Raw genomic sequence first — 19,834 nt, forward strand, 5'->3', positions numbered from 1 at the left:
TCGTCTTGGTAATGAAACCTCGCATCATCTCTTTTTTGATTGCCCATTTGCTGCTTCTATTTGGGGGAATGTATTGGACTTGTTTCAGGTGGCTACTCCTTTCGATGATATTAATTCTTTTTTTTCTTATCCAATTCGCCATGGTTTTGGTTCCCATTTGAGTATTATATGGTGGGGTATGATTGGAGCTGGTTTTTATGCTATTTTGCATGCGAGAAACGCTATTCGTTTTCAAGATTCCATGCTGTCGGTGAGGACATTATACCATTCCATTCGGCTTCAACTATTTGAGATTGACTCCCTAAGTAAGGGAACCATGAAGAATTCAGTTGTTGAGCTTTGCATTTTGCGTCGGATAGGTGTTCTTGGGAGACCCCCTAAAGCTCCAAAAATTATAGAGGTTATGTGGCATACTCCTTCTATTTTACAAGTTAAGGTTAATACTGATGGTGCAGCTAGAGGCACTCCCGGTCCCGTAGGTTTTGGTGGCATCTTTCGTGATCATTTGGGGCGTGTGCTTGGTTGATTTGCGGGGGCTCTTGGGGTGGCCTAGCTTTGGAGGCTGAGCTTCAGGCAGTGATTCATGCTATTCATATTGCATCACAAAACGGTTGGCGTTCCCTATGGATTGAAAGTGACTCTGCTTTGGTAATTCATTTTTTGTCTTCTCTTCAGAGTGATGTACCATGGCAATACTCTACCAATTGGTTCAACTGTCGGGTTATGCTTGCATCTATGTCGGTGAAAGTTTCTCATATCTATCGCGAAGGCAATCAGGTAGCGGATTCTTTAGCTAATTTTGGGGCAAATTAGGTTGGTGTTCATTGGTGGGACTCTTGTCCTCCTTGTGCACTTGCGGCATATTCCCGAGATTTGGCAGGCCTTTCTAATTTCAGGTTTGCATAGTAGATGTTGGTTGCTTTTCTTGGGTTGTTCTTTTGGGGGTCCTTCCTAGTCCTCAGTTTTTTCTCTTCTTTACAGATAGGACGATTTGCTATCTTTAATGTTGGAAATTTCAGTCCAGTTGTAATGTTTCTTGGTATTGGGAGAGGTTTTGGTTTATGTCCCCCTCTTCCATCTTGTATTTTGTTTTTTATTATTCTAATAAAATAAAATAGAGGGACGGGGGGTGGGTTCCCGGGTGTAGTGGTCCCCTCTCTATTTTGGGGAGGGTAGGCGCCTTGCGCAATGACCACTAACGAGGGGCTAATATCGCCTAATCCTCTATTTTAATTATTAAAAAAAAAATTAAGAGAGAAATTTCGTTTTGTTTATGTATAAATGTGTTAATCCTCAATATATTTTGAAACATGGATTTATATAGACTCTTTAACAATTTAGAGATTTTTTTTTTTTTTTTTTAAAGAATACTCTTTAACAATTTAGAGATAAGGGGCTTAACGATAATTCTCGCCCGGGGCCTCGAAAGACTCAGGACCGACCCTAGTTACGATAGGGTGTAATTTGTAGTGTAATGATATATTATTCGTTTGGCGGACATTTTGAGAGAGTTGCTTTGGTTATTGCTAGATTTTTGGTGCGTATACGTATCCATGCACATGTATATTGAAATAATATTCATGCAAAAGTGAAAAGAAAGAATCTGGTTTACAAAAAGAGGTGTCAATTTTACTCTCCTTTAAATTCCTTGTACCTTCTAATATTTAATTCAGTTAAGTAATCTATCCTTTATTCGTGAAGTGAATTCCGATTGAATCATCAGCACGTTACAGTGAAGGACTCATGGAACACAATGCATCGTCATATTTGTCATCTTGACCTCCATCTCAATATGATTTTGGATAAGCTTCACCTTAGACTCGTAGCACTAACATTCACGTAACTGATGCCTCGCTCACTGAGTTCAACTACTTCACTGAAAACAAAACCCTCAGCTATGATCTTTTACTCGACACAGCCTTCAAAATTCAAAGGAGATTGCATTTGGACGTCTATTATGATCACTTCGAAAGCATAACTATATTGCATTCAGGGCTTATTACCAAAACCAGAGATATTTTGTTGGGAGAATTATATGAGCTCTCTTTCCCGAAGGGAGAAAGCTAGGTCAATACATCTTTTGTGACAGTCTCATTCAAAGGGAAACAAATCTTATTTTAATGTCAAACACCCTAGAGAATCTAGTGCAACAAGATGATCGACGATTGTCGTATCGATGCCAACAAGAGCTAGGATGTCGAGGATCAAAACAAGAACATTTCCACATGGCGTTTGGTGCATATTTTTATATGGGAGTCCGAGTTTGTATGTGAGTTGATCCATTCATGTTAGGTTGTTAATCGCTTTACAATGACTGAATGACATTGCAAAGATGCTAATATTTTCGAGACTGTGAAGTGCAATTCTCGAAATCTATCAAGAGTTTCTCTTCTCTAATTTGATTATTCATGTATCCATGGATGATTACGAATTTATGATTCTATATGTGGTCGATCTTTTGGATAATAAAAAGTTATTGTCGTTGAGCTTTTGCAAAGATACATAAATCACAGTGAGGACTCAACATAAAAGCTGCTGTAAGCTGGAGCCTTAAAAGCTAACCTATCCAAAGAAACAAACTCTGTGATGAGATTTCTTGGCCGGTAAGGGGAAGATTATCCCTACTCAAGTATAGTTCTGTTTGATCATATCAGACGCTTTGGCAAAAATAAAGCACCGAGGAAGTGAATATTAAATAGACAATTCATTGTTTCAGCCTTGTGTTCTCTGTATCCAGTCTAGAATATCTGAACAATCTTCACGTCTGATAAAATGCCTGCACGATTGCATAAAAACAAAACTATTAGCCCTTTGTGCCAACTCAACAATAACTAAAACCATTCAATGTTCGTATACTATACCTGTTCTTAGTTCGAAAGCTCTTTAGTTCAGTCTCTTCTCGGCGGCTTGACAATTCTTTCTTCATTTGCAATGATTCAGGCACAACCCAATTTCCACTTTTGTCATGGTATGCATCACAAATAAAGTTTAGAACAGTATCCTGCAAAACTTGTCCAGTGTGAGATGAGTACACAAAATTTACATGAGCATAATTTAACAATTCCAGATGCCCATATTGATTAATGACAAAAAAAAAAAAAAAAATTGCTAAAGCTAATATGTCTAACCATTCACAGGTGCAAAGAAATAGTGTGGGAAATAATACATATAGCTGAGGGGAGAGTTACCTACATCTCTAGCAAATAATGGAAACAAATTGGAGAGCATACCAAGGGTTTGGAAGCGTCAAGCCAGTGATAGGTATGCTCGTTACGAAACCATGTCAATTGCCGTTTTGCAAAATTTCTGCAGAGAATTAACAAATTCTGGGTTAAAAATTTGAATGTAATGAGTAAGAAACAGGTAAACACTAAATAGGACACAGGGACTATTAAAGCTCCATGCAGCACCAGGTTTTCTACACAATCATGCAAGTTAAATGTTAACTTCGTTTTGGAAAAGAAACGAGATACCGTCAAACATTTGAAGATGTCTGTAACAAAATGAGAATGCTACCCTTTGGAACAAATTTGAATGCTGAGGATGGTGGCACTCGTACTTTTCTTTCTTGTATTACTTGATCTTTTACCAAGTAAATTCAAATGGATAACTCCTAAAAGATATTTGCAAAATGTCTCTTTGTTCCCCCTAACCCAATGGTTTTATCAGATGTTGCTTTTATAAAAAGTATAAGCAATATTTATTGAGCATGTCCAAAAAAGTTGGCTTATGGCTTTTTATACAGATTTATTACACACACACACACACACACACACACACACACATATATATATATATATATATATATATATATATTATTCAAATGAGCTTTTAAAACAGAATTGTAGAGAGAAAATGCATTACCTAGATGCCTTTTGAAATTCAGCCAAAAAGTTGTAGAACTCTCTTGGTGAAGAACTACCTCCTTGCTCTCTACACAATAATAAATACTCCATAGCCTGAAACAATTCCGAGTGTTACTACTTACTACCCATTGCAAACAATAATAACATGATATAACAAAGAGCATAAGATTCTAATGAAAAAAAAAAAAAATCAAGAATGATTGTTTGAATAATAAAAAAGTTTATGTAATATCAATGAATCAAACAAGAAGAGAGCTATACTTGTCTGTAGCCAATTGCTCTGGTTGCTGAATTGGAATCTGGAATAAGACCCGCATCAAGCAGCCATCTGGCCTCAGACAAGAGACCATCAGTTCCTGCAGTAAACTAAATGATGAGCTTATGTAAAACAAATGAAATTTCTGATTTGATTCGATAACACAAAGATGGATGATCAATCTGTAGTAATGTACCCCAATATGACTTACCTGACACCATATCTTCACATCGCCAATCAATTGATCTGTATAGATCAACCCTTTGGTTTGAGAGGAAAAAGCAAATGAAGTCATAGTCCAATTCCTTTGATTTAACTTCCTCCACAACATCAGCAGAATGACTAATGTCATTAGTGTCTACTACACTAGAATCACATTCTTTGCGGAAAGAATCATACGGTACTTTGAAGGCAGATGGAGGTGATCCACTAGACTGTCATTTCATGAAAAAAAAAAAAAAAAATTCAACCAGAGAGACAACAATGAGTTAAGTTATCAACAAAACACTTATGTTTGTCATGTGTCTCTCTGTTTAAAAAATGTATCATTTAAGTCCCTTCTTTTTTGTTTGGAACGGGGCTAGGGGGAGATTCCATTATTCACATATATAAGCAGAAACATTACAGACTAACCTTGATGATCTCCAGGCTGCGTCTTAATCGGTACCAATCATTAGCAGCCAAAAATTGAGCCTTAGGGTCACCTGCTTTGATCACCAACTGCACAGCTGCATCCCAGTGTCCATTTCTTTCTAAATCTGCCAACTTAGAAGACACTTCAGATGCGATCTCTTTTGAGGCTTTGCGAACATCTGGTTTTCCATATATTAACCTGATATTTATGACAACAAATAATGTTATGAATACAACCGAAGAGAAGAGAAAAACAAATAAATAACAGCATCCCTCTAAATTCCAGAGTGTATCTGAATTCAACCTGAAGAGACTGAGTTAAATGGTGCCAATATCACCGACAAACATAGAGTTGTCTTTTCAGAAGATATTTGTTTACCAGGAAGGCTATTTTATCAACAGCTAAGTGGCATTTCTGTGACTTAACATTCTAACTTTAACATAATTAAAATATTCATTAAAGAGAAAATTTTGTAGAAAATATTTACACAAGAACATAGTAGCACCTACCATCGCACGTACAATCCAGTGCCACCAGTAACTATGGGAACACGGCCATTATCAAGAATACACCTTGTAGCTTACCTTGCATCCTCATAAATTGTCCAACAGAGTAGTCTGAAGAATAATACATGTGTTAAATTGGGAGAACAGATATATCCAAAGTTCCAAACATAGCAGTAGAAAACTCAACATCATTTAGGCATACAACTAGAACCATCTTTTAAAGCCTCCAAGTTATAGCAGATGAGAATATATATACGATGATGCATTTCTATCTGCCCTTATATTTAGTAGGTAAACACACCTTCAGATGGGTGCAATATGTCAACCAGATGATGTGGTACTTCCTGCACCAAAAAAGAAAAGAAAAGGAAGAAGCTAATAATTATTAAAATGGCATTGACCTAATAAACCAGAGAAGCTGAGATTTTGATGGAGGCAGAAGCTTTCCAGTCATCAATTATTAGCAGTAGAATTCAATATCATGTTACATGAACCTATAATGACTAAAAGAAAAGTCATAAAAACCTATCTTCAATTAGACTGTTTTCTTTTCTTTCAGTATAAAAATTATTTGTTTACCAATATGATAAAGTGTTCACTTTTTCCATGATCTAAGGACCTGACTTTTGCAATTGGTAAGAGTTGTTCTACACTTCTATCTATATATGAAATTTTCACAAACAGTTATAAAAAAGTCCATAGCACAGATTTACTGCATCCATTACTATTCCTAAATTGCACAAAAACAGATAATAATAGTTCTGGATAGTATGTTCAGACTCATTGCAGAAGATACAGTGATCTGCCAGAGCTAGACAGGCTCAAATTCAAGTCAGATCTTAGGGACAATCCAATCCAAAACAATCATGTTACATATGTTTTAAGAACACCTAGAGCTTTTTAAGTTGCCTATCTTCTTATGATACTAAATTTTCACCATAACGATGGTTAAAACATAAAACTAACATGAACATGAAATACTTTGGAAATCCATAAATTGAATTTCAGTGTAGAAGCATGCTCAAACATATTTCTCAATTAAGAAAGCACCTTTCTATCACCTGGAGAAGGCTTTCCCGATCCAACATCAAGACCCCGATATACCTGTGCCGCAAAAGCCATATCAAATGAAGTCACTTTAACCTATATTGCACAAGTTGTAAACTGCTCTAATTCTGAACAAAAGTAAATCAACAAAGACAATGTGATTTCGATGGAGATTGCTTATCTCATCTTACACTACAATGTTTCTTCTGTCTGAATGTGTTTTTTACTTCAATTGCTTATCTTTTTGTTTTGTGGACACTATAAGCAGGCCTAAGAATTACTGGTTATAGTCAGCCTTCATTTACAGATCAACTAGAGCTCCCCCTCTTCTTCATTGTTCTATACATCTTCCACAGTCAATCCTTCTATAAGCAACCAAACTAGCTCTTACATAAGTTCAATGCATCATAACAAGTACAAATTTCAATACCCAATTCAGCAATACATGCTTTACTTCAAAAAGAAACCACATTTTCCCATTTTCCTTTAAAACTTTCCAAAAAGCCAAAAACTTGAAGTGGGTATTGCAAATTTGGTCAAACCTGGACAGAGTCGGCGCTGATAATCTCGCCGTTGAGCACCTTAGCGAGCTCGAGTGCCAGCCGGCTCTTCCCGGCTCCGGTGGGCCCCGATACCACGATCACCTTCTCCTTGCTCTTCTTCTTCTTCTGGGTGGCCGAAACAGAGCACAAGGTGGTGAAAGGTCGCCACCGGAGAGTGAAAGTAAACTTGACTGCCGACCGGAAGACATGCTTTTCCGACGAGGATGGAAAACGAGGGAAGCGTCCGGACATGGTACTGCTGATAATCATTTTGAGGTTTCAATGGGGTTTTTGGGTTTTGGATGAACTGAGAGTGAGGCTTTGGAGTGTCTTATTTTATTTTATTTTATGTGACATATGCTAAGTGTCTAAGTTTTTATTGTATTTTTGGGTACAGATAAATATATCTCCCCAACTTTTCACCTTCTTTTATGTTCATAACTTCATATAATTAGGAGTCACTAACTTGTTTTGGTTTGCTTTATTAAAATCTTATTATTCATCTAGGCGCTCTCTGGAGCACAGCACCGCCAAACCCTAATATGAAGGTTTTGGCCTGGAACTGCCGTGGGATTAATAATCCGGCCGCCGTTCAATCGTTGAAACGTCTTATTCGACAGCATCAACCATCGATTATCTTCCTCTCCGAAACGAAGGTGGATGATTGGGATTATATGAACTCTTTAAGGCTGTAGCTTGGCTTTTTGAATTGTGAAGCGGTGTTCAGTGCGGGACAGTCCGGTGGGGTAGCGTTGTTATGGGCTGACGGTCTAGATATCCGCTTCCTTTCAAAGTCGTCGTCTCATGTTGACGTGGAGGTTAGGGTTTCTGATGGATCTGGGATTGCATGGCGTCTGACAGGTTTGTATGGGAATCCTGTCACTGCGAACCGGCATCTCACCTGGTCCTTGCTGAACTCTCTGGGGGATGAATCATCTTTGCCTTGGGTGGTTATTGGAGATATGAACGAGCTTCTTCATGCCTCGGAGAAGGAGGGTGGCGTGGTACGTAGGGAAGGTCAGATGCAGCCTTTCCGGGATGTGCTGAGTCACTGCGATCTGGTGGATTTAGGTTTCCACGGGGCTTCTTTTACATGGCGTGGTCCTGGAATGAGAAGCAGACTTGATAGGGCGGTGGCTACGTCCACCTGGTCTGATATCTTCCCTGCAGCACGGGTTCTTCATCTCCCACCTATCCACGGCGATCATGTTCCTATCCTTTTGGAAGCTATTGGGGCTGCGGTGCCGGTCATTAAAAAGGGTGGGCGTAGGTTTAGGTTCGAAAGCTTCTGGGTCCATCATCATGATTGTCAGAATGTGGTTACGGAGGGTTGGAGTAAGCCGATCTTGGGGCGACCTATGTACCAAGTGTCAAGGAGAATTATGAACACTCGTTTCTCTTTGAACAACTGGCAGAGGAGTGTGTTTGGTGTCAGAGGACGTGAGATTGATCAGCTCCGGGCACGTTTGCAAGTTCTCTCTGAATCTCCCTTGTCTGTGGAGAATCAAGGTGAAAGTGTGAGTCTTTATGTCAAGTTGGATGGTTTACTGGAGGAGGAGAATGATTACTGGAAACAACGTTCCAAGATTACATGGTTAACTGAAGGTGATCGGAACACCAAGTTTTTTCATCGCAAAGCTTCTAACCGCAGGGCCAAGAATAGGTTGCTTGGGCTTTTTGATCACGAGGGTGTTTGGAAAGACTCTATGGAAGGGATGGAGGGCGTGGTGCTTCATTACTTTTCAAAGATGTTCTCGGCTGGGACAGTTGATTTTAATCATATGCATGATTCAGTTGATTTAATCCAACCGCGAGTCACTGCTAGTATGAATGCAGACCTTTGTGCTCCGTACTCGGAGGTGGAGATTAGGGCTGCTCTTTTTCAAATGTACCCTACTAAGGCTCCAGGACCGGATGGTATGCCCCCGTTGTTCTTTCAGAAATATTGGGATGTTGTGGGGAATGATGTTGTATCTGCAGTTCAGAGTTTTCTCACTTCAGGTCAGTTATTGGGTGAAATTAATTTCACTCATATTTGCTTGATTCCAAAGGTGAAGAATCCTGTGTCTGTCGCTGACTTACGTCCAATTGCTCTTTGTAATGTTATTTATAAGATTTGTTCTAAGGTTATAGAGAACAGATTGAAGAAAATTTTGGATGTTATCATCTCTCCTTTTCAGAGTGCTTTCATACCGGGAAGATTGATTACAGATAATACTCTGATAGCCAATGAGGTATCTCATTATATCCACAACTGTTATTCCAGTACTGAGGGAGTGTTCTCTTTAAAGCTTGATATGAGTAAAGCGTATGATCGAATGGAATGGAAGTTTCTGGAAGCGGTTCTGTTGAGGTTAGGGTTTGATGAATCCTGGGTTGGAATTATTATGCAGTGTGTTACTACAGTACGATATGCTTTTCTGATTAATGGTCAACCTCGGGGTTATCTCATTCCCTCTAGGGGTCTCCGACAGGGGGATCCTCTCTCTCCTTACTTATTTATGTTATGTACGGAAGTGTTCTCAGCTCTTTTGGAAAGTAAGGCGTCTGTGGGAGCCTTGTCTGGTATTAAAGTTTGTGAAGGGGCTCCGGCCGTTCATCACTTACTTTTTGCTGATGATAGTCTGCTTTTTGGTAAAGCAAACTTTGCTGAATGTAACCACATAAAAGCGGTGTTGGAGGATTATGAATTGGCGTCGGGTCAACAAATTAATTTTGCTAAGAGCAGCATTGTTTTCAGTAAGAAAGTCCCTGAGGATGTTAAACTGGCTATGGCAGCTTTGTTCGGTGTAATGATAGAAGGAAAGCACGAGAAGTACTTAGGGTTACCCACTTATTTGGGTCGACAGAGGACAGAGTCTTTTGCCTATATCAAAGAGCGATTGAGCAAGAAACTAGCTGGTTGGCAAGGTAAGCTCCTTAGTGGAGCTGGAAATGATCTATTGATTAGGGTGGTGGCGCAGTCTCTCCCATCCTACTCCATGAGTTGTTTTCTGCTTCCTAAAGACTTCTGTGATTCTTTGCATCAAATGTGTGCTAGATTTTGGTGGGGAAGCAAGGATGATAATCGGAAAATCCATTGGTTGTCTTGGGAGAAGCTTTGCTTGCCTAAAGGTGAAGGTGGAATGGGTTTTCGAGATTTGTATGCTCATAATCTGGCTTTACTTGCTAAGCAAGGCTGGCGCATAATCAAGAATCCGAATTCTCTAGTAAGTCGCTTGTACAAAGCACGATACTTTCCCAATACTCCTTTTTTACAGGCCCCGAGTCCCCGGTCTCCTTCTGCTTGCTGGCGTGGGATTTTTGGGGCTATTGAGGTTATAAGGAAGGGTATACGGTGGCAAATAGGGGATGGTTCTTCTGTTCACATCTGGGAGGATCCATGGATCCCACGGCCTCACCTTTTCAGGCCTTTACGGCTCTAGGATGTACCTTATTCTCAGGTTAGTGAGTTGATTCGGAATGGGGAGTGGGACAGGGATTTGGTGCAGACTATTTTCAGTCCTGAGGATGCCTTGTTAATTCTTTCTTTGCCTTTAAGTAACAATAGGGTGGTTGACCGAGTTGTCTGGCATTATGATTCTAAAGGTCGATTTACGACTAAGAGTGCATATCATTTGGCCTTTGGTTCACTTCATTCTGCTTTGGTGGAGGCTTCTAGTTCATCTGAACCTCCTAACTTTTGGAAGTGTGTTTGGGCTACAAAGGTACCTGGCAAGGTCAAAGTGCATGCATGGAAGGTATGTCAATCCATTTTACCTACCTTATCTCAGCTTCGTGGTAAGAGGGTGCCTTTGGTGGGTGGTTGCTATTTCTGTAATGAGGAAGATGAGTCTATTCTGCATATTATGGCGGAATGTCCTTTTGTACGGGATTTGTTAATGATGGTGCCCTCGCTGCATGGGGTGCTTTCGGTAATGTCCTCTGATTCACTATTGCTTTGGCTGAAGGCATGTAATTCCTCCCTTTCATGTGAGAACTTTTCTCTTCTATTGATCATACTTTGGTCAGTGTGGAAAGAAAGGAATAAGAGAGTATGGAACAACAAATTTCAGTCCATCTCTCAGGTGTACTTTCAAGCTATGAATCTTTTCCAGTTGATGAAAACGTCTTTCCCTTTTAAAGCTCTGAGGGCAGGACGTCGTTCTAGACCGTGGACTCCTCCTCCAGTAGGTTGGCTTAAAGTTAATATGGATGGTGCTTATGATGCAGTTGCTCATAGGGGTGGTATGGGGGTAGTAGTCCGGGATGCTGATGGCCGGACTGTTGCTGGGGCTTGTGCTAGGATAGGTGTAGCTCTCTCCGCTGCTTTGGTTGAAGCTTTTGCTGGGCGGCTTGCTTTCGTTTGGTGGAGCAGTTCAGTTTGGCTCCGGTTGTGTTTGAAACCGACTGCCTGCAGCTAGTTAATGCTATTCAAGCTGATGGGGAAGATACTTCGGAGTTTGGTAGGTTGGCAGATGATATCTCTCATGCTCTTTTGTTCTTTCAGAACTGCCGCTTTACTCATGTAGGTAGGGATGCTAATGTTTTAGCTCATAAGCTGGCCAAGTGTGCTCTAGGCACAGGTTTGGCACTCTCGTGGTGTGGATCTGTTCCCACAATACTGGAGGAACTCCTCTGTACCTAATGTAATTCGCTTGGGTTTCATTAATATAGTCGGTCGTCTTGCGCTCAAAAAAAAAAAATGTTCATAACTTCATATACTGGTTATAGTTCTATTATGAGGAAAATTTTATTTTGAAAGTGAATGAGCACTACTGATTTAAGATTTTAAGGTGTAAAAGTAGGAAAGATAAAATAAAATTGGTCATTATTCTATCAATTATTGTACATTGAATATGTTTGGTCACTTCAACTTGTATGATGTTTTTGCAGCTAAATCATTATAGATATTGCATTCATGGCTTACTAGTTATTACCAAAACCATAAATTTTGTAGGGTGAATTATATGAACTCTTTTTTCCAAGAGAGAAAGGTCAACAAATGTCGTGTGACAGTCTCATTTAAAGGTAAACAAAAACAAAAAGATAACCTCACCCCCATCCCCATATCATTGTGAAACATATCTCGTATTTGAATTGTTTCCTAGTCTAGAACTAACTTACTGTTTGGCAAGTCAAATCGATTTATCTCCAGGCCTGACTTATCCTCGCCGGCTAATTCATTATAGTTTCTACTTTCTAGTGACACCCTCAAATTTATTTTCTACGGTTCGAATTAAATTTTTTTTGTTCAAAGTCTCATTTTACCGTTTTTCACTTTTTCCTATCTTGTTTCTCCTAGCATGCATCATAGCACGTTCATCGTCAGTTCGTCACCCACCTCCGGAGACAACTCCAATGCCATAGTTTATCCGCTCTCACTTACCTCAGGAGATGCCATCTAACTTGAGAAATGTGGTGACTAATTCTAGGAAAACCCACAAAATGTTGGATTTTGAAAATGCACATGTCTATCTAGTGCAAACACATCGAATTGTTGTATTCAATAAGACGCTACCAAATTTTTCCTTGTTGATTCCCTTAATCAACTCAATCTACAAGTACGGTCATGACTCATGAATATGTTGCGGTAAATCGAATTCCATTCAAGTAGAATTATCTGTGCCATTGGTTAGATAGTCATCTCTAGCTGCATTATGTTTACTGGGTATATATGTGTATCGCAATCGCAAATCTCAACGTAAATAACTAACAAAGAAATACCCCAAAAAAAAAAAATTAAATTATTTTTATTTTGTGAGTCGATATATAATTAGTGGAATCTAACCTTTCATTTTTTTAATAGTTTGTATCACTTGTATGACTTTATGATCAAGGCGCGGCTAATATTAAGTATCAGCTTTCTTATTCTACTTAACGTTGCTTTTTTTATGCTGTTAGTATTACGTATTCTGGGCATGCATTCCTCAAATGCAAAAGTTGCATTTTTAATTTAGCCATGCATATTAATGCAGATCTCACCAACTCTTAGTAATGAGTGAGAGAGTTTATACTTGGCACCGCCGGTTCGAAGCTCTTTTGTTTCCAAAAGCTTTTCTCATCTAGTTTTCTGAAATTTCTCGGCTGCTGGCAATGGAGAACCAAGAAGAGCAAGCTCAGATTCAAGCTCGAACACTCCAAGCACCGGCTCGGGATCGAGAAGCGGAGAACGAGATTAGAGAAGAAATTGAGCAAGACACTACAGAAGCGGATCTCATGAAGGAGCTTATATATAGAGGTAATTCTGAAACTTTCCAGTAGTTTACTGATTAATTTTCGGTATGGTTGATTGCTGCAAGTTTGGGTTGGTATGGTATATTCTCTATAATTGCAGTTTGTGTTGCTGGGGTGTTGGATTATATTCTCTAGAATGCTCTCTGATGTGTAAAGATAATGGTAGAAGTTTGAAGATTAATTAAACTTGATTATCTCAGAGGTGTGCTTAAAGTTTCTAAAGGAGGATAACGTTATATTGTGATCTGGAAAGAACAATTTACATTGTGCAAGGCCCTAAACCGTTTTTCTCTTTCTTGAATTAGGACTGTGTTCTCATTCGGTAGTTGTGCATGTGTTGGAGAACGGGTGTGAATTGGTTGATGGCTGAGTGGCTTGGGTCTAGTTTATTAGATGCAAGGCTAGTTTGGGTCTAGTTTATTTAGAGCTTAATCATTGAAATATTGAGGCTTTGCAGTAAACCTCTAAAGCCGGCCCTAAAGTGATGGAGGTTTTTTACATGAACAAAGAAAATGATTGTTGTTTTGGGGTTTTGCTTATCTTTGATTGTGGCTCTTTGGTTTTCTTATTTTGAGGATTTTAGATTTGAATGTTAGAGCTTTAACATTGTTATGAAGGGAACTTAGTTCAGAGTGTGCAAACCTTTATCAATAAAGTTTAGATCTTATAAGGTACTTGCTGATTAATTTCATTATTCTATTGCGATAAACAAGCCAACAGTAGTTTATGTGGTTTTCGTGTATGATACATAAACTTGCATCTCTGGTTTGATTGCTTGTTATAGGGTTTGCACTATCCAGTATGAAATGATTATTTTGTCTTTACATTTTGATGTTTTTGACTGTAAGAATTTGAAATGATTCTGTGTTACAATCCATCAGTAGTCGATGCTTCTGTCTTTCATTTCTTTGTCAGTTCAATTTGTTTCCGTTTCTGCTTCATTTTGCTCCCACTTGAGGACTTCCTCTGTTTTCAGTTTTCTCCTTTTCTCTCATCTGTGGGAGAAAGTGGCTAACGATGTTGAGGATCTGCTCCTCCTGGGTGCATTTCTCTGTTTTTCTCATCTTTTGCTGTCATATTCATGCATTAGAGTCTTAGGTGATAACCAGATTGGTCTACTCTTTGGTGTTTGTGTGCATGCATATGGCTTCGTGTTAGCGTAGTGGTTAGGTAGCGAGAAATGTGTGAAGAATTGTTCAAGTACAAAATGCACCATGGCCAAGCAACAATTTGAAGTGTAACCTCAAAGAAAATCACACTCTGAAGTACGCGAAAATTCATGTAAATGGATGCTTGTCCATCTTATTGAGAACTCAGAGTGGATATCAATGCCCTGTGCATTTTGAGACTTTGGGTGGGAAGTAAAAGCTTGAGTGCTTTGAGTTGGGGTTTCCTTCCAGTTGATTAGGCTAAGCATAATCTGTTCCCTTTGTGTAATTTTAAGTGACAACTGCTCACCTCTGTATCGGTGAGGTGCCAGTGACACAATTCTCCTATTTCTACAGTGAAGCCCTGTTCAGGGTTCATTAACTGGGAAATATAGTCAGGTCTCTCCAAGGAGAAGAAGAACATTGATCTACCAAGAGGTATAGGGAAAGGACATGATTCATTGTGGTCATTTTGCATCATGGTAGTTTTTTTTTGGTTGAAATTTTGCATCATGGTAGTTGCTTATAAGAAGATTTCCTTATTCTTATTGAAGCATGTCACTATAGTTCTGTTGACATAGATTTGATTGAGCAACTTTTTAGGATTGCTCTGAGTTTCAACGGAGAGTTTTGATGGCATTTGATGTCACAGTCCCTCATATGTGGGTTGGATGGTAATGGATCTTTGATTACTTTTGCATGCTCTACTTTGTTTGTCTTTGTGATTGAAATTTACGCTTCAATTGCCAGGATTGACTATTATGCAATGTAGCATTTCATTATATGGTTAGATAACAAAATGGTTCCTTTAAGCCATCTGTTGATGTGCAATTTTTTCAATTCACTCTGTCTTGATGGTGAAGTGACCGGCAGTCAATGTATGAGGGATCGAAAGCTGTTTTAAGGAACTTGATTTGTAACAAGAATCAAATCGTGCACATCATAAAGCAAACTTGGTGATTGCTTTGCTGGTTCCCTGCCGCCAAACTAGTTACCCTGTAATACTAGATATCGAGGATTATAGCTTTAGTGTTTGATTAGCTTATACTCGATGAAAATGAGAGCTCTATTGTCCCTGATATATGGTGCCATATAGAGCAGTAGTTGCTACTTACAGGTAATATAGCTTTTCCATTCTTATGTTGGCCAATCAGAAACGCTTTTTAAATCTTTTGACCGTTTGGCTTTTGGTATACAACATATCTCTATTTCTCCTGTATTTGCTAACATCAGGGGTAACTTGAGATTATCTCGTGTAAGATTTGAGTTGACTATGGTACAAATTTGTGAGATGCAAATTGCAGCTTTTTCCTTCCTCATTTTTTTTTTTTTTTCCTGCCCCAGGACCTTCCCTACAGTATTGTCACCCCAGTAGAGTCTGGGATGAATTCCTCCAGGCCGAGGATGTTAGAATATTAAACATGAGGTTGCCATCATTTAGGATTGAATAACATATATGTTTTATGTTATTGACAAATGTGTTGGCATATTGAGAAATTGTAGGAGATAAGAAGTTAAACAGGTCCTGGTATTTAGACTAGCTTGTCATTAAGAAGTCAGGTTTGGGTTGAGATGTTTTCAGGTATAACCGAAAGAAGAATGAAAAGAAAAATCTGATCGATGGTGGATGTCCTTTTCATGCCTCATAAATCATAATGACTTAAGCTACTGGTAGTGCTTGTTGATGCTGCAGCCAGTTTTGGCTGTTGTTTCATATAAAATCTAGATCCAGAGTTAGCTGCGTTGCTGACTATATAACATTTGCAAGATATTGTAGTCCATCAAAGATAATTAGCTAATTCCATTGGTTTGTTTAGACCTTTCACACAGCTAAATGGCCACATACAAATTGGTCTTGCTGAAATTGCATTTAAGGATTCGTCGTAGGGGGTGGTGCCGCTAATACAATTTTAAAATTATGCAAGGGCCACTCGGGCCTTGCACAGCAAGTACCTCGCCTAGTTTCTTCCACCATATTCAATAGTATCAAACATATATTCTGTAATCCACTTGCTTGCTGCATCTTTATAGGCAACTAGTGAAAACTTGGTCTGTTTGTAACTGATGTTGTAGCTTAGCAATGATGATACCAGGGTTTGATTGTTTCACTTTCTTAAACTAAGATTTGGCATGGACTCCAGCTTTATGAATCTATGTTTCCATCAATCTGAGCATTCTTCTGGTTTAGCTAGTATCTCGACTTGCATACAAATTAGTGATCCGCACTATCTTAGATTTCCAAATGCTTAGGCTTATTGTAATTTACCCATTTGCTGTTTCGTACAGGTTTTGAGTATAAGATTTTGGAATTGTATGTATGCAATAGTAGCCATTTGCTTGCAACGAAACAAGTTTAGAGTTTGCTGTAGTAGCCATTTTTTTGCAGTAGTTGCCTGCTGTTTTTTTTTTTTTTCAGTTTTACTGCTTTTTTGGTTTCTTTCTTTGAAAGTGGAAATTTGTTGTGCAGAGAATGGATCGCTTGACTGAAGAGTCAAATGTTCTCAAGGAAAGAGAGCTATTGATGAAGACGGGCAGCATTGCTCAGCCCAGTAGTAAAGCTCAAGAAAAGAGGATTCCAGTGGAGGAGGAATCCAACTGGGTGGAGAATCATAGGGCATTGCTCATTGGTGTGGCCACCGCGATCGCATGTATGGCGACCAGATTTGTGGTTAGTCCACCTGGTGGGGTTTGGCAAGATGCACAGATCGACCCAGCAGTTTGCACTCCTTCGAGACCCTGCATCCCTGGGACAGCCATCTCAAGTTATGTCCAGCCAGTACTTTTCAACGAGTTCATCATGAACGACTGTTTATGCTTCGTTTTCTCTATGAACGTCATTCTCTTATTGATCTGTGGATTTCCATCCAACAAGAGAGTGATCGTGTGGATATATACAGTGCTCATGTGCCTCACATTATTCTTCTTGAGCATCACCATCTACAAGGCCATCAGCTTGTGTTAGTATAGGAAGTTGTATTTGTTGGCATTCCTTTATAACTGAGTCCTAGTTTATAAACTTGTATGAGAAGAATGAAAGTGAAAGCTTGAAGAGCAAGTCAAGATCCTATCTGACTCGTACGACATTTTAGATAAGTTCGTTCACTGCATTTTGCATGATCGACTGTTGGGATTGATAGCTATGCTTCAATCCCGAATAAGTCTGTATGGTGTCTTGATCGCTCAAAAGTTGATTTGGTGGCTATAATATCTTGTCTTCTAAAGGCAAGAGGATACTGAGTGTTTATACCAGATTTGATTCATTTGAAGTCTTGATTTGTTCTCTTATTTAGTTAATGCATATCTCTTATTTTTAGGATAAAATATATTGTTAAGTCATGCTATCTTTTTAGAAAAATACTAGGTAGAAAGGCCCGCGCGATGCTGCGGGTTTTTTAGTCTCAATAATAATTGGTGTGTTATTGCAAAAAAATGGAATGAAAAAGCAAAGAATAGCCAAAAAGCTTTTATGTACATTGATCAGTAGATGTACAAAATGTTAGCTGTTTTGGTTGATTGTTTTTCAGGGACCATTAGCATTACAACGAATATAGAGAATGGTCATGACAACCAGTGCTTATAAGTACAGAGCAAGAGATTGTTTTTAAGGACCGTCACCATTACAAAAAACCATAGAGATTGGTCCTTATCACAAAAAGTTACACAGCATGACAAAAAGCCAATACTCGATGATTTGTGGAAGCGGATTTGAGAAATTTCTCGTAGGCCTGAACCACCTGCTTTGTATAGAGCTTCAAAACCACTTTTAACTTTTTCAAGATGAGGTTTTGCAACAATGGCTACGTGATCAACATATGGCTTGCTCAACTTCTTTGCCTCCTGTCACCCCAAAAATACTGTTGTAAGCTGTATGTAACAAAGCAAATAAACCAAAAAAAAAAAAAAAAAGTGATTCAACAGAAATTTACCTGAAAGTAAGGATCAACAAATTCTTATGCTTTTATAACATGGGGAGCTAATGTACTTTTGATGTATAAGCTTCAATAGGCTTTGTTGAGGTTCAACAAATGCTTTCACCACTGACCACTGTTCCTTGACTGCAGGGATCCATTTCTTCAAGAGATAGGACGGCGAAGGTAAAAGGGAGGGAACTACAGTTTAGTAGACAAAAACCATACTATCAACTTAAATTGAATTTGAAATGATGTAACCTAGCTTACAGTTTTAACTTTTAACTGCTTCCACATGGTATTCAGCCCACTCTCCAGCTTCAGCTTTTTTCTCTAGGGCATGACAATTAAGAACATGGAGCTAGTCAGCTAATAAGCGGAGATGGTCTCCAGTCAGCATAAACTATTAAAAAAGCAAAGTCTTCAAATGACTATTCTGCAATTTATTGTAATTCCTTTTGAATCACCACCTCTACAGCAGGTTTTCCATGCTCATTCCAGTGTTTCTCTACAAAGGACTGCAAGTTGATAATAAATTCAAACTCCTTGACAAAAGCTTATCTTTACAATTGTAATATGGATTTAAGTTTGCCTGACAATAGGCAAAATGAACAGCAAGCCAATTTGATTTAGGGTTTTTGAACTGAAAATCTATATGGTCATTTTTTTAAAATTTGAAAATTCCTAATAACTTGAGCCTCTCACATTCAAAAAGTTGCATACTCATTATCAGTTATGTCTACCTTTCTTTAAAAAAATTTGACAACAGATTTCAAATTTGCCTCCATCTTAAAACCATATCGTTTCTTTTGAAGTGACCATTGTAACAAAAATGCAGAGAAATGAATTCATGGGAGACGCATATAGGCGGACCATCGTAACAAATTAACAGAACAATAAGTATATGGATGGATAGAAAAAGGCTGAAAGCGCAGAACAATTTGAAATTAACAGAACAATACATGAACTTGATTTACAGCTCAGTGAAATCTGGAACAAAATTCAAAAAAAAAAAAAAAAAGCGCAGAATCAAACCATACTCATTCCCTCATTCTTCTTTCATGTACTTCCTTCTCTGGTCTCAGTATCTTAAGTAAAAATAGGCAGTTCTATTATGTACAGAATGGCACAGATTATTATCTCTGACTTGTTCGACTTGGTGTGTTCATGAACTTCTTTTAATTCAATCTGTAATTCTGTATACAACCCTGGAATGATGTAGACTGTAGAATATAGAAAGCAGATATGATGGAAAAAGCTTGCAGATAAAATCCCAACATTCTATATGACCATGCACCAAATCCTTGCTCACACAGGGTTTCAAGTGCTCCATTTAACTCAACCTAAATAAAAGGAACGTAGTTTGATTTATACTTTCAATTCACCTGTTGTCATATATATAGGCTTAATATACTTTCACCATAAGTTTGTCATCAGTAGTGTTTTGATTTGGCAAAGCGCCTTTTAGTAATAATGCTAAACAACCTACAGGTTCTTTTCTCCACCTTATGGATATTACGTATAATTTTAAAAAGAAACTTAGTTGTAATATTATTCACTAACATATTGAGTGAAACACTATGTACTTAAAATCATTTTAGTATTGGTTGTGTCGACAAGCAAATGGATTCACCGATAAGCTATAAAAAATATTAGATATCAAGATAAAGATGAGATGTGAGTTTGTAAACCATTTGTATGGAAAATTTTT

The 19,834-nt window shown here is 38.4% G+C and overlaps 1 pseudogene; it reads right to left on the minus strand.

The window, feature by feature from the left end:
* Positions 1 to 2,712: 2,712 nt before the first annotated feature.
* Positions 2,713 to 7,121, minus strand: LOC133730959 (tRNA dimethylallyltransferase 9-like; annotated as a pseudogene).
* Positions 7,122 to 19,834: the final 12,713 nt, after the last annotated feature.

Source organism: Rosa rugosa, chromosome 2 (genome assembly GCF_958449725.1).
Source record: "Rosa rugosa chromosome 2, drRosRugo1.1, whole genome shotgun sequence".
NCBI classification, from domain to species: Eukaryota; Viridiplantae; Streptophyta; class Magnoliopsida; order Rosales; family Rosaceae; genus Rosa; species Rosa rugosa.